Source organism: Sprattus sprattus (genome assembly GCF_963457725.1).
Source record: "Sprattus sprattus genome assembly, chromosome: 11".
Lineage (NCBI taxonomy): Eukaryota > Metazoa > Chordata > Actinopteri > Clupeiformes > Clupeidae > Sprattus > Sprattus sprattus.
In genome coordinates, this window is record NC_137909.1 from 15,299,249 (window position 1) to 15,314,400 (window position 15,152).

Consider the following 15,152-nt stretch of genomic DNA (forward strand, 5'->3'; position numbering starts at 1 on the left):
CGTGTGTGTGTGTATGTGTGTGTACAGTATGTCTGTCTGAGCCATGTGTCGAGCTGTAGTGGCATGCAATATTATGTGTGTGTGTGTGTGTGTGTGTGTGTGAGTGTGTGTGTGTGTGTGTGTGTGTGTGTGTGTGTGTGTGTGTGTGTGTGTGTGTGTGTGTGTGTGTGTGTGTGTGTGTGTGTGTGTGTGTGTGTGTGTGGGCAGGGAGCTAGATAGCTGTAGGCAGAGAGTGTGTGGATGCACATTCTCCTGCGTGCTTGGTAGGGTGTGTGTGTGTGTGTGTACTGTAAGGAGGTTTTAGGGAGTGTTAAAGATACAGTACCTGTAGGCAGTGAGTGTGTCTGATGTGTGTACACACATGTGTTGTGTATTTGGTAGTGTTTGGGTGTATGTATACTGTAAGCATATTTGGGACTGTGTTAAGGAGGGTGTGAGACTCTGGCCAAGCTTAGGTGTAATTTCACATGTAATACAGGAGTGAAAACATTAATACCTCCCACAATGTGATCAACTCTTAATGTAAGGGTCTGGTAAGATTATCACTGTGACCTGATTTAAAATAAACCTAAAATTCCCCCCAGGATTATTAAAGTATCCATCTATCTTTCTATCTAATATTACTATTACCAAATACTCTCTGTACATAGGCATGTGCCTTGAAGTGGCCTAAAGATACCTGGTTTTGAGGGTAAATAGTCACCCATGGGTCTGGCTAGAGCCTTGACTAAGAGAGGGTACAGCGAGGCTGTGCACCTAGTATGTGACCCTCTGTGTTGTTGTGCTGGTTGTTTACACTACTCCCTAATATGGTTTGCTTCCAAATTTGTAGCTGGGTGTGTGATTTATGCAACCAATGTACGCCTCTTTAGTGGTAGAATTGGAGGGCTTCTCAAACATTCGGGGCAGAAACTCTACAGAGACATCATAGAAACATTGCAGGGCCATGAGATATCTTAAGACGACGGGGAGAGAAGACATCTTGGAAGAGACTCTTTCAACAGCATCTGTTCCGGTTGGCTTGAGAAGACTCTGAGGTCTGTCTTAGCATACTTAGGAACTTTCACAGTTATTCTAAATGTAGCTCTGTTTTATTCTACTCCAATGTCACCTGAAGTCTTCTGCTCAGGGAAACCGTTATCTTTATTTGCATTATAGGCAGGCATTTTTTGTTTGTGTGTTTGTGTGTGAGTATATGTGTATGTGTATGTGCGAGTGTGTACTGTAAATATGGTTGAAGGGGTATTAGAGATGGCTGTTAGCTGTGTGTGTGTGTGTGTGTATTGTATGGGGGGTGGGGGTGACACTCTAGGCTCAGTGCTTTGAGTTGGCACATGCTCAGCTGTTGCAAGGCTGAGGCCAACTTTCCAGGCTGCTTGTGAGTCACCCGCCAGAGATGCGCCCGAAATAAACCACCCGCCTGTTCTGCCCCGGTTACAGGCTGGCCCACGCCCTCCCACCCTCCTGCTTCTGCCCCTACCCTGCCCCGCCCGTGGGTGCCCTGGAGCATCCGAGGGGCTCTATAGGTCCGCTGGTCTGCCCTAGGATGGAGGAGGCTGCGGGGGGAACAAAATGGGCAAACCAGGGGCAATTCCGTATTTCTTAGGAAAATGTGTGTTTTTTTTAGTTTTTTTTTTAATGTTGCCCTTTGACAAACAGCACTGGGTTTAATAGGTGAAACTAAAAGTGGTTGTCCCTTTAGCAAGCCAAAGCGAAGCTATCTCTGGATCTAATCTGGGCTCGATTCAACTCTCTGGAGAATCTGTCAAAGATTTTCCATTTACTAATGTGCTACCAACAAATCAGCCTCCCACAATTAAGATTATATATAAAAAAAACATACAAAATAAGGTTTTTAAACCTGAGAAAAGCCAAAAATGACAGACCTTAACCATATGACAGTAAACATTGAGAGCAGCTGTCTCTAAATTGAATAAGGACAACGCTGAAGATAAACTAAGATGGGGGTTGGAGACCTGCCAAACTTTCTCTGCTGCCCCCATCAACAGCATGTGGCAGTATGAGTTCGACGGAGCATCCATCATGATCTCGTCGAGCGAAGCTTGTCCGCACTATTGTGGCGCCAGTGTGCGATTGTGGCAAGACGGCCCGACCACTTTCTGAGTTTTGCTGAGCTACAGTGCAAGTGTGCCAAATGTATATTTACCCGCATGGTGGCACCGGCACCCTTAAAGAGGGACGCATTGTCTGCAGCACAATCGACGCCCACTGCAGCTGATTGTGGCCCTCAGACTGTGGCGTATGGGTGCCAAAGACAGCGGGCAGATTTTCACTGACTCGTCTGAAAAGCACAGACAGCAGCCTCCCTCCTCCCTTTCAACATAACAAACCTCCCACACGACAGAAAAAAAGACACGTGGAGCCTTTTTTCTCTCGCATACATAGCTTACAGTTAAAGTAAAAATCAGTTCACCTCAACATCAACATTGATTTCAACAGGCACATTGGGTTTGAGATCCAGTGACATTCGGGCCAATTTACTTCTAGCACATGTTGTTTTTTCTTTCTTTAATGCTTCATGCATGAGCTATTCTCCATGTGATTTGATTGGGTGAACAATCAAACTTATGTTTCAGTAAGTACTCACTGCAGTAAATGTAGGAGTGCTGATGACTTTCTGGTCAGTCGAATAATACAACATTTAGGTTGATTTAATTTATACATTTTCATTATTCTTTTTTTTTTACTGAGCAGGTGTTGGTTTATTGAGCTACTAGCAGACATATTTTCATGAGCCTTAAATTGAGCAGAGTTTTTTTTTGATGCCTCTCAAGTGCTAATGAGTAGACTTTCCTTTTACAGCGGAAGTCACTGTTACATCCCACATTGACTGTATGACTAATGGTATGAAGTGTTCCTTTATTCACCAGTTGACTCATTCCTTCCTTCTTTAGTTATAAAGACATCTCTCTCTGATGGACTATCAGGAGACACGTTCTGACTGCGGTACCACAGGAGTGCTAATGAGTGGACTAGCCCTCCACAGCAGAGGTCACTATTTCTTCAGACTGGTCCCTCAGGTCAGACATGAAGCTGCACACCACTCTGCAGTACCACTCTTTAATAAAAAAGGAACTTATTAAAGGGTTCTTCAGTTTATGCACTCAGGTGTTTCATGGTTCTATCTGAGTAGAATATTTCTGTGTTTTCCTTTAGGAACAGGCTAAAGGACAGTTCAAGGTTCTAGATAGCACCATCTCTATGGAAAAAAGCATTGAAATAAATTCACGATGTAGCCTGAGCTGGTATGATGTGCTCCTGCTTTTGAATGGCTGAGACCAAACTGAATTTGAAAATTAAAAAAAGAAGAGAAAACAGAATGCTATAATTATTACTTGTCTGTGTTTTTTCCCCTTTTTTTCAGCACACTGACAATTATATTTGTGTTATTTGGACAGAACGTCTCATCTGAGCTATTAGCAGGTATTACTTCCAGCAGCTGAGCTGGTAGATCTGGTAAATTACTGTGTGACAGGCACACTTCATCCTCCAGGCGTTTGGAAATGAGTGCCAGACACTTCTCATCTCAAATCCATATTAATGAAAATATGCGCCTGAACTGTCCAAATCAACAGTGTGTCGGTACACACACACACAAACACTCACACACCACTGCAGGACAAGAAAAAGACTTATCAGCCAGTAAACGGCTTGCTAGCTTTATGTGGAAACCCATTATGTGCCACAAACAACACCATAAAATGTGATATGTAATGTTCTCTGCATAATAATAAAAGATTGTCACCTCCCAAAAAAATCATCATGCAAAATTGCTCAATTGCTCAATTTTGGGTGTAATTACAGCCTTTTGTGTTCCTATTCTGAGGGGAACATTGGAAAGGCTCAGGACAGAGTGGGCTGACACAGAGACAGTCTCGAATCACCTCCTCTGAGCAGATACAACCATCAGCACAGATCAGCAGTGCATCCAGAGATGGGGGGAGTCATCGGAAGTCTCCGTAGGAAGAGTACAAAAACCAAGAACTTCAGTGTAAGAGGACAAAATCAACCAAGAACTTCAGTACAAAAGTGTAAATTCAGTCGGACAAGAACTTGATTTCTACTCTGCCAACTCTATTTCTTTCTGTCTTTCTCTCTGTTTCCATCTCTCTGCCACTCCTTCAGTGTTTTCTCTCTTCCCCTGTCTCTTTCTCCCCGTCTTTCTTTCTACCTCTTCTGTATCTTTCCCAGAAGGCCTTTTTTCTCTATTTCTCAGAAAATCTCTCTCCTCTCTCTCCCCGAGGGCCCTGTAATTGGATCCCTTAAACGTCACATTTATATCTAGTTTGAGCCAACAAACCCACACCACCACTGTTTCCTGTGCCATATCACTCCGTGTCAAACAGAAGTCGTTCAGTCACGCACACAGCCACACAGAAACACACACACACACGCACACTCAAAGTCTTGCTTCATTTCCCCAGTTAACCCCCTTAACCTAGTCCACTTCACTGGCTTTGTTAACCTATCTGCACATGTGTTTGCTGTCTCCTACACACACACACACCACACACACACACACACACCACGCCTGTTAAAGATCACTACCCCCGGGCTGGCAGGGATACTGTGGGTTATCTAGAGTAAACACTCGTGGCCTCAATCTCATCGTATACCCGCCACTTCTTATCAGCAAAAACAAACTTTCCCACAGCCATTATCAACTCATTTGATTCGTTTTAGATAAATGATCACTTTGCAAGAGTGTACTGTACAACTGGTTTGATTATTTGATTATTTGTTTAATGACTCAGCTGTAGATTTACATTTTCTGATTAAAGAAGACTGATCCTGAAAATGTTAACATACACAGTAGGGTAGTCCATGAGCTTTTTATTTGACTGTTATTAGTATTCCACTATATCCGAACATAGGATCAGAATCGGCTCCCAGTTTTTATTCAATAAAAAAAAACTAAGGGCAGAAATAATTCCATGGTGATATAGTTGCTCTATTTATAAGCACTATTGCTACGGATCTGTGTCAGTAGTGCATTCGTAGTCAGCAGCCCCTCGACATTCTTGCGAAACTTGGTACAGTGAATAGCACTGATGCCTTACAAGCAGTAAATGTCTGCTAAATACTCCGCTTTTACCTGTAATCAATTTATGTTGCCACAAAGTTACTGACTTAACACAAGGCCTACTCTAACTAAGCCTCCTCTCGGAGGCGCGCCGACAGAAGGCTATTGGGCCATGTGAGTTGCGAGAGCTATAGGGACCAGAGGTGCCTGCACTGAGAAGCACCCTATTGCCCCCCAACGACTCAGCCCTGCACTAGGATCCACCACAGCGGGGGAGGCAACCGCTCTTTTTACCCTCTCTGCTGACAAACACCAAGTTCCCTAATGCTATGGAATGGGAATAAACCATATTGAAAGAAATGTATGGAAATTGTGTCTGTGACGACAGAAGATACGTGGAAAACCCTCTCTGTACCCATCTCTGTACCAATATTGTTCAAACTCTTGATTTTGAATCTAATGTCGCACCATTGGTGTACTAACTATAGTTCCGGTTCCGAAGCTGCAGTCAGTGCCTAAAAAAACCCACAGGGCTGTTTACTGCAGTTCTTGAGTCTCGTGTCAGGAAGTGACACTGATGTCCCTGTCTACTGATGATGGGGGAGGGGGAGGCTCCTCTGTAGGTCACAAGGTCACAGATCTGACCCTCAAGGACACCTGTTAGCCATTACAGGCCCCATGCGGCCCATCTGACTGCACTTACCCCCCTGATCTCTGACTGGCACTCATCCGCCTCACTCCACCCACACCCACCACAGAGAGTGGGGGGAAGCCCAGACATCAGAAGGGGCTTCAGGCTGGACCACTGTATGTGCTGGAGATCTGATACTGGAGGTCTGGAGAAAATCAGTGAATAAATGATCCATGTGCTTTATGAATACATTTGCATGGGTTCACAAACACACACACACACACACACACACACACACACACACACACACACACACACACACACACACACGCGCAAACACCCAAACACACACACACACACAGGCACGCACAAATCAATAAACAAATATATTTTTAGAAGTTGAACCAAATTCTTTGTTGACCCTTGTTATCCTTGCTGTAGTGGCTACATGCTGACATTCTGACCTGGCCCATTCTGCTCTGCCCTGCGTGTTTGATTGACACACCTCTCTGTTGTTATGGTGACCCAGCCTGACACAGAAGGGGTAATAAGTGCACTTCAAAGTTGAGGGGTTCATTGTTGGCATGCCAGCCTGCACTCACCGGCAAATATGCAGGTATGCTTAGAAACAGCTGAGGGCAATATAAGCCTCAGCACTGATTGGCAGAAGGCACAGTGATCGTCTCCCCTTTGGGCTAGGTGTAAAGACACACGGCAAAATAGAGAGGAGAGATTCTTAAATCTCTCCCGGAAACAGAATAAATGTTTTGGGAAATACATATCTCCCTCTGGAAAACAAATGAATTCAACCAAATAAGAGACCCAGAGAAGAAGCGAGCGGCCCTCAATCCAGGGTTGTGCCGTCAGGCCAGGGAGATGATATTAAATACTGACTGAATAACACTTTAAAGTGCACTTAAGCCTCAGTGTCACAGTTTTTGGAGTGAAGTTAACACTGCATTTTTAACACAGGTTGTAGAGTAATTTTAAAACTCTATAGTCTAGCACTAAACGATACATCACTGAATCAAATTCAACACAACTGCAGTTTAATTCACGGAAGTTTACCGTGTAGAGTTTACCTTGTAGTCAGGGCGGTGAATGTGAATCATGCCCCTTATGAAGACTAGGCTGTGGCTACCTCTGGCTACTTCTGGCTTTTTGTCCAGAACCAAACCACAGGGCCAGCTTTCCTAACTCCTATTTCTGTCTTCCAATAAAATATATTACAGAGAATAAAGGTGTTTTAAAGCAGTACTTTCACCATTCAGGACACCCAAGGTCTGTTTGTGGACATTGTGAATCATTCGATTGATGTTTTTATGAGCTTTATACATCTTTATCTTGTTAATCACCCTGGTGACAGTTAGCTGTAGAAGCTAATAGGCTATAAGTTATTGCCTACAGCCAGATAGCATTAACATGTAGTTATGTGGGGCTAGTTGGGTCATCTGCCAGTTGAAAAGGGTTTAAAATAATAGTGCATTTAAATACTGATTAGTCTGGGCTACAAGTCCTGTTTAAGGAAATCTTGTTTTTAATTTTTGTTATTATTTAGTTAGTTATGTTATACACCTTTAAGAAAGATAGAGTCACTTTACCCTCTTGAAGTGAATACCGGTTTCCCTGGTAACCCTCTTCTCTCTAGGATATTTTATTGGTTGATTTGTTTTGTTTATTTCCTTGTACCCTAGTAACAGAGGTTATTTTTTTGTTACTATTCTATTTAATTATATCTCGGATGTACTGGCTGCTCATTTTTGAATATAATTTAAAAGCGCAATTTAAATTACTTATAGTGTATTGTAATATAGTACACCACAGGTATGTTAGTTCTTCACTGGAGGCACTGCAAGCCTCATCAATACTTTTTCAGAATTCACCCAAATTATATTACAAACATTTTCAGAGATCAGAGCCACGACCATTCAGTCGCTGGATCCTATTCAGTCTGAGTCATGGTTAGATCATGGCTAGATCATGGTTAGATGCATTCTGTATCAGGGCCAAATCAGGACCAGGTCTGTCTGCTCTGCTTGAATACTGTCCTCAACTCACCCCTCCTCTCCTGCCCCTGACCCCCCGCCCCACCCCCACCCTGGGCCATGTGGCGCGACCTGACAGAGGAGCCGGTTGACTATGTCCAGCACCTGTCCCCCTGCCTGATAACCTTTATCTCCTGCTGGAAGTGCCTGTGTGGTCTTTGCTAATGAGTGCGGGACGCTGAGGACACTATTTGTCTTCATCCATGTCCCTCATCTATCACCAGAGCGGCTGCCCCAACAGCAGAGGCGTCTCACCGTTAGAACACCCCCGCCTCACACACACACACACACACACACACACACACACACACACACACACACACACACACACACACACACACCTACCCACCTCCCTCAAGATTTCAGAACACCAGTGGAGGACATCTGAGATCTAGGAAGGTTACATTTGATACATATACATGCAGGAAGTCAATGACAGACACACACACACACACACACACACACACACATACACATGCAGAGAGAAGTGTGCATATACATAAACATACCACCCACATAAACATAAGACAGAGGGATAGTTGTGCCCCTTTTTCATGTAATTGTCCTGTGTTGTGTAACAGACCCAGGATGCAGCTGTTTGTGAAGGCAAACACATGGAGTGGCCAGAGTTCCTTGGTTGCTCTCATGCACGCAAACACACAGAACACCATGTTCATACTACCACACACACAGAGACACACAGACACACACACAAACATGGAGTCATTTGGTTGTTCTTATGCACACAAATACACACAAAAACGCATTCATGCCACCAGCCATACACACACACTCACAAACACAAACACAAACACACACACACAAACACACTCTCACACACACACACACACACACACACACACACACACACACACACACACACACACACACACACACACACACACACACACACAAACCAGTGCCAGTGACTAGTGTTTCCCAGTTGTTCTGCTGAATGCTCACACACAAATGCACACAAACACAGGCTGTTTTGGTCAGTAGTTGGTCAGACAGCGTTTTCCACAAGTATGAGTTGGACCGCAGCACATTTCCCAGCAGCTCCTGGACGAGACCATGCAGACATGTCAGACGTGACTCCAGGGATGTGCAATGCACAAAGCACTTGTTTGAGGAAACAACGCAACACACTTGTTTTGTTAGTGTAAGATTAAACTGTGCAAGACAGAGTAAGAGATGGAGATTTCAGATCTCAGAGTTTATTTGTTCCAGAATGAGCAGCGAGAGTTGAGAGACAACAACAACAACAACAACAACGTCAACTTCACAACAAGTAAATAATGTCCGTAAAGGTGAAATTATGCGGTCATCACCATGGAAGTTCAGTTAAAGAGTGACTGAGTTAAACACTCTTTAACAGTTTGAATGAGTACCTTTAACACTCTGTAGAATGGGATCAAGAAATTATATCAAACTGCTAAACTCAACAAGTGTGGTTACATGATGGCATAACCCCGATTTCGGCCAAAGCCTGACTTCTCTATCCATGGGGAGTTAACTGCGTTATCTCACGGTACATGGCAGTGACAAATTCAGATCTTGGCCGCGTCAGTTCAAATCAAATGTGGAATGTTTACAAGGAGGGCATTTGCTACCGTTGATTATACAGTAAATAAGTTGTGAAATTAAACAAAAACACATCACAGTTAAAGGTGTATTAGTATTGATTGATTCACATCGATATGAATGGATTACATGACTAACAAGTGGTGGAAAAGTAATATGAAAATATTTGTTCAGTGAATTAGCGCGTTCTGTCACAGTCAACGTTTCAGTTTCGTTTCAGTATATCAAAGTGAATGAGAGGGAGCACAAGAACAGTGAGCGTCTAGCAGCGATTATCATATCATAGACATACAGTATATGATGCATGTACAGTATATGTCTTTGGGCAGGATCTCAAGCATGCGCAAAAGTTGTTGTTGTCCAGTTGTAATCTAGGTTCGAGAGTTACATGCGCGCGTTGTACGATTTCCAGCGTAATCCGATCACTTATCTGGGCGTGTAAATCGGATTTCAGTCAGACACAGGAAATCTAGATTTGGGGAGTTACATGAATTGGATCTTCGATTGAACGCTCGGAAACTGGACACATGTAACCGCACTGACTGCTGTTGCTCTGTTGCTGTATTGTTCACTGACTAAAAAAAAAATCATTTTGATAATGTTGCATCCTGTCTAGTCCGCCAGTGACTCATAGGGCCCTATTTTAACGATCAGAAACGCAAGTAGGACAGCGCCAAACGCTGTGTGGGCGGCTCTATGGCGCATTTGCTATTATAACGGCGGAAAAAACACACTTGCGCCCGGCGCAAATGTCAAATGGGTTGGTCCAAAGGAGGTTACTCAGCCATACTTGTGGTTTGGGCGTAATATGCAATAAACCAATCAGAGCGTCATTTCACATTCCCTTTAAGAGCGAGGAGCGCATATTCCATAGCGGCTTGTTATTATAATGGTGGAATTACCTGGAGGAAGACCGTGAGGCCACCAGAACGTGTGTTACCAGAAACAATCACGGCAATATTTTCCCATGCTTGCTTGGAGAAATGTTTCTACTTTTCATTTCTCGTTTGTATTTTTTCAGTTACTAGCATTCGTTTTTTGTTGGCAACATATTTTAAATAAAAGTCACAAAAACATACTTTCCGATGTTTTGGGTTCACCCTCACTGAATCACTAGGTTATGTATGCATGGTAATAATATTTGCACCCATCGGCACATGCAGTTCAACCTCACGTCTTCTAAAGTCCTCTAATCTATCCTCATTTATGTCATTGACACATCCATGATTCATGGCAATGTTGTGTAAAACACTGGGGGGGCACGTATGTGAATATGGGTGCAGTCTATAGTGCCAAGGACGCCAGGGAACCCATACTTCTCCCAGAACGCCTGCTTAGCCCTCTCTTGGCTGTCGGGTGTTACGGAAAATTTTATGAATTCCCCAGCATGTCGGACTAGACCTAACGTAACTGCGCCGGGTGCAAGATAGGAATGATACATGCGTCGGTGACAATGTCAATTGCGCTGGGTGCAAGATAGGGCCCCATAAAGTTACTCTGAGTTTTTGAGAGACGCACAGAAATGCTCTGCCAGTGAACTGAACGTTCAGATGCCGGCCACACCCACGATGCCGTGGCAACTGCCCCTGCCACCCAGGCTGTGATCTCTTGGTCTCACATGATTCTAGTTTCAGGTGACACGCATCAGGCTCCATTAGAAGATTTCCCTGACCACAGTTAGCTTTGGCAGCCACACTCTCTCTTTCACACACACACACACACACACACACACAACACACACACACACACACACACACACACACACACACACACACACACACAGACACACACACAGACACACACACAAACACACACACACCCACGCACACAGAGTTAACAGTAACACATTCACACACAGAAAGCACACTCAGACACACAGGCATTCCACTATCACCACAAACACCCTCTGGCATTAAAAAAAAAACATTTGGCACACACACACACACACACACACTCAAGCTCAGACATGTTGACACACACACAATCATTTTTAGAAACATACTCATTAACATACACACAACAGACACACACACAAACACTGAAATACAACAGTACATACATACTGAAACTGACACAAACATAGGAATCACAGACCTACAGAATTTAGAGTTAACTAAACTAGACTAGACTAATATAAATTAAATTTTGCTTTGGTTAGGCTGCTTTAGACTGGACTAGACTGAAGGAACAAATTTGAACCAACTTTGCTTCTAACTAAACTTGATTGCACTACATTACATAAACCTTATCCATTCATGTTTTGTACCAGATGGATAGACTAAAATACACTTAAACAAGACTGGATTAGAATCAACTACAACAAAATGTTTCAGCAATTTTGGAAAAGCAAGAACATTAAAATGTTTGGACAGTAAGGCTGAGTGGAAATATTTATACCAGGTCAGTCACTTGAGGCGTCGAAGTTCAGTTTTCCCATATGAAAAAAGGAAGACGAGCAACTTAGAAGCATGCGTTGATGTGCGGAGTGTCCGAGACGAGGAATGCCCAGAGACACGCAGGGAAGCGGAGGCACGCATGGCAGCTCCGTAGCTGCGGATTACTTTACACCCCATCATGGTTTTCATGGTAACCCAACCCCCCCAGGCCCCCAGCCGGTCTCAGGCGCTTCATCTGCCTGCCGCGGAAGAGCACAAACAGGCCACTTCACATACGCAATCACACACTCACACACACACACACACACACACACACACACACACACACAGACAATCATGGGCGCACACACACACACACACACACACACACACACACACACACACCCACACATACATAAAGAGGGCCCTCAACAGACCTGTCAGCTGTCAATAACAGGCTGGATATGCATAGACTCCTCATTTAGTGGATTTCCCATCAGCTTGGCCCAACATCCTAGACTGCACTTTGGTACAGATTATTCATCTTTACTTGGAATAGTTATATTTGTGAAAGTTATCAAGAAAGCTTGGAAATTGTTAGCCTTACCCTAAATGAGGTTCTCTTCTCATTGTCCGTATACAGTACATAATTAAGTTTGGCAAACATGATAGTGTTTAAGCACTCATTACACTGGTGACGGCTGCAGCATTTAAAGGCCGTGTATGTTGCTCCTTGGATAGGAAAATGATTGAGAGAGGTCCACACAGCAGTGGCTCCAGCAGAGATAAATGCTTTGACATGGACAGGGAGGGCAGGGTGTGTGTGTGTTCGTGCGTGTGTGTGTGTGTGTGTGTGTGCGTGTGTGTGTGTGTGTGTGTGTGTGTGTGTGTGTGTGTGTGTGTGTGTGTGTGTGTGTGTGTGTGTGTGTGTGTGTGTGTGTGTGTGTGTGTGTGTGTGTGTGTGTGTGTGTGTGTGTGTGTGTGTGTGTGTGTGTGTGTGTGTGAGGGTTGGGGGGTTGTGGGAGGAGATCACAGATAAAGGCCCCCTTAATCAGTGCCATATTAACCATCACCTTCCTCTTGTACACAGTCCCCTAATGTCTCACCCCCTCTCTCCCTCACACACACACACACACACACACACACACACACACACACCGAAGGGGCCATCTACACGCCTGCGGGGACCGTGACCCAGGCAAGTCCTCCCCCACCCAGCCATGAATGGTGGCTCCAGCGTGGCCGCTCAGACATTACATGCCCCCTGGCCCCTACTCAGCCCTGCTTCCTGGAGCTCCTGAGTCCCAATAAAACTCACATTAGCTGATTTTCATTCTAATGGGGATGTTTTTTTTAACATCCTCACATTAGCTCATTTTCATTCTAATGGGAATGTTTCCAACATACTCACATTAGCTCATTTTCATTCTATTAGGGATGTTTCCACCATACTCACATTAGCTCATTTTCATTCTTACATACTTTACAGTTTAATTTCTGCTCTGTCTTCAGTGGATGAAAACTGGTATGCCATAAAATATTTAACAGTCACTTGGATGGATTAATTTGGTACCTTATCTTATCATCACTCTGCATTGTATCATATTGTATTGCTGTCATCCTCACAATGAATTATCTTGAAAGAAAATCTGGACAAAATCTGAGTCATCTCAAGCACAAGTTACGTCAGGCCCAAATTGTGCAAATACACCTCTATGTCTTTGATACTGTAAATCGTGTTCAAAATACAACTGAAAACTTACTTCTCCACCTGCAGTTTAATTTTCTAAAACTCTCACTTTATTTATTCCGCATGGTTTCCTCGTTTATGTCTTGATGGGACACACTGGTAGCCATTTCCATATCATCTTCACAGTGCATGAAGTGCTTGAATGCTCTTTTTATAAATTGCTCTTTAAATGTTAATGTGCTTGTGCTTCAACCATAAGCTCCGCAACACAAAAATATTCACCCAACCATTCTCTAGATGCCAAAGGCGCAGAAGGGCAAGGGAGATAAGACCTGGCTTGTTGGGTGAAACGTGTGCTTAATGTTTGTTTTGATTACCTACTAGCTCTCTGGTTTGCCTTTATTTCCCTCTCTCTCTCTCTCTCTCTCTCTCTCTCTCTCTCTCTCTCCCTCTCTCTCTCTCTCTTTTTTGAATACTGCGTGCCTCGTGTGCTGAGCGCGGTCCAGCAGTTTAAGCTGCTGTCAAAACCATTTGGCTGAGACGCCCATGCAAGGGGTGGGTGGGTGTTTGCATTGCACTTTCTCCAGGATGCCGATTGACGGAAATGAATTTGGATCAAACTATGGAGTGAAGAGTGGTGTGTGTGAAGAGTGTGTGTGAAGAGTGGTGTGTGTGAAGAGTGTGTGTGAAGAGCCTCTCACCCTCATGGCCCACTGGCGGCTGCTTGACTGCCATGCTCAGAAATAACCCAGCCAACACACCGTGAATTCAAAAGAAAAACCCATCCACGAATTTGAGGACATGCAGTGAGGGCATCAAAGGTGTGTGTGTGTGTGTATGCAAGATGTGTATGTGTGTGAGTGTGTGTGTGAGAAATAAACATGGTCTATTTGTGGCAGTTCCATAACACTGCCTGGGCAAACAGGTGGGGAGGAAAGACAAGCAGGGATGGTCTGGGCGCGGCGGAACCGGCGGAATGATGGTGGGAACTGAGGGTTCTCCGCGCGCCACTCTGTCGCCTCAGAGAGAGCTCGGGGCCGATGGGCCCCTCTGGAGTGGAAATGTTCTTATGTGTAGGGTCACTGGGGGCCCCTATGGGTAAACAGAACCCAGATCAGACCCGGGTCGGGCCCTGTTCCGTTGCTAGCGGAGATGGATGCCAGCTCACATCAAAGCAGGAGTGGATGGAGACATGTCTTCTCTAATCTGAAAGGTTTGTTAGTGGATGTCTGTTATTCAGTGTGGTGTCGTACCCCAGTCCTGCCTATTTCTACTGTGCTATGCCAAATGTAGTCACTGGTCGTGTTGAGTGTTCAGTACATGAAACACATTATATACTATACACTATTACATCGTCATTCGTTTTAATCAAACTGATACGGTTTGCCTTCCATACTGATCTATACTGTTTCCTCTGGCCCTTGTTTCCATGGGACCCTGGATGAGTGCGAAAGAAGTGTGTTTACAAAAAGCAGGTATAAATGGAAAAACATTCACACTCACAGGTGAGTTTCATGACATGAATTTCATGTTTGTCTTCTCTGTCGCATAGCTTTGTCATGTCTTCGTCTCCTCTATGTTACGTCTTTGAACGTGTTATTCATGTCCCTTATTTCCAGCATCTCCTCCAGGCCAGAGGGGGGAGCTATCATATCTTACTCCCCTCTTTCTTATTTCTCCTTTGTGTATTCTTCCTCTCCCTATCAGGTTATCCATGTCTAGATGGATCTCCAGTGTGTCTCTCAGGCCAGAGGAAGAAGCCGAGAGCCCGTCCTCAGTGCAC

The 15,152-nt window shown here is 44.3% G+C and overlaps 1 long non-coding RNA gene across 3 annotated transcripts; it reads left to right on the forward strand.

Annotated features, from left to right (window-relative positions):
* The first annotated feature begins 885 nt into the window (after window positions 1–885).
* Window positions 886–4,812, forward strand: LOC308372801. 3 transcript variants are annotated; one of them, XR_013968834.1, is made up of 4 exons: window positions 886–1,037; window positions 2,916–3,041; window positions 3,178–3,444; window positions 3,848–4,812. It is a non-coding gene; the product is annotated as an uncharacterized lncRNA (long non-coding RNA). The 3 variants fall into 3 exon arrangements; XR_013968835.1 differs by having other exon boundaries at window positions 3,178–3,266; window positions 3,386–4,812; XR_013968836.1 differs by having other exon boundaries at window positions 888–1,037; window positions 3,178–4,812.
* Window positions 4,813–15,152: the final 10,340 nt, after the last annotated feature.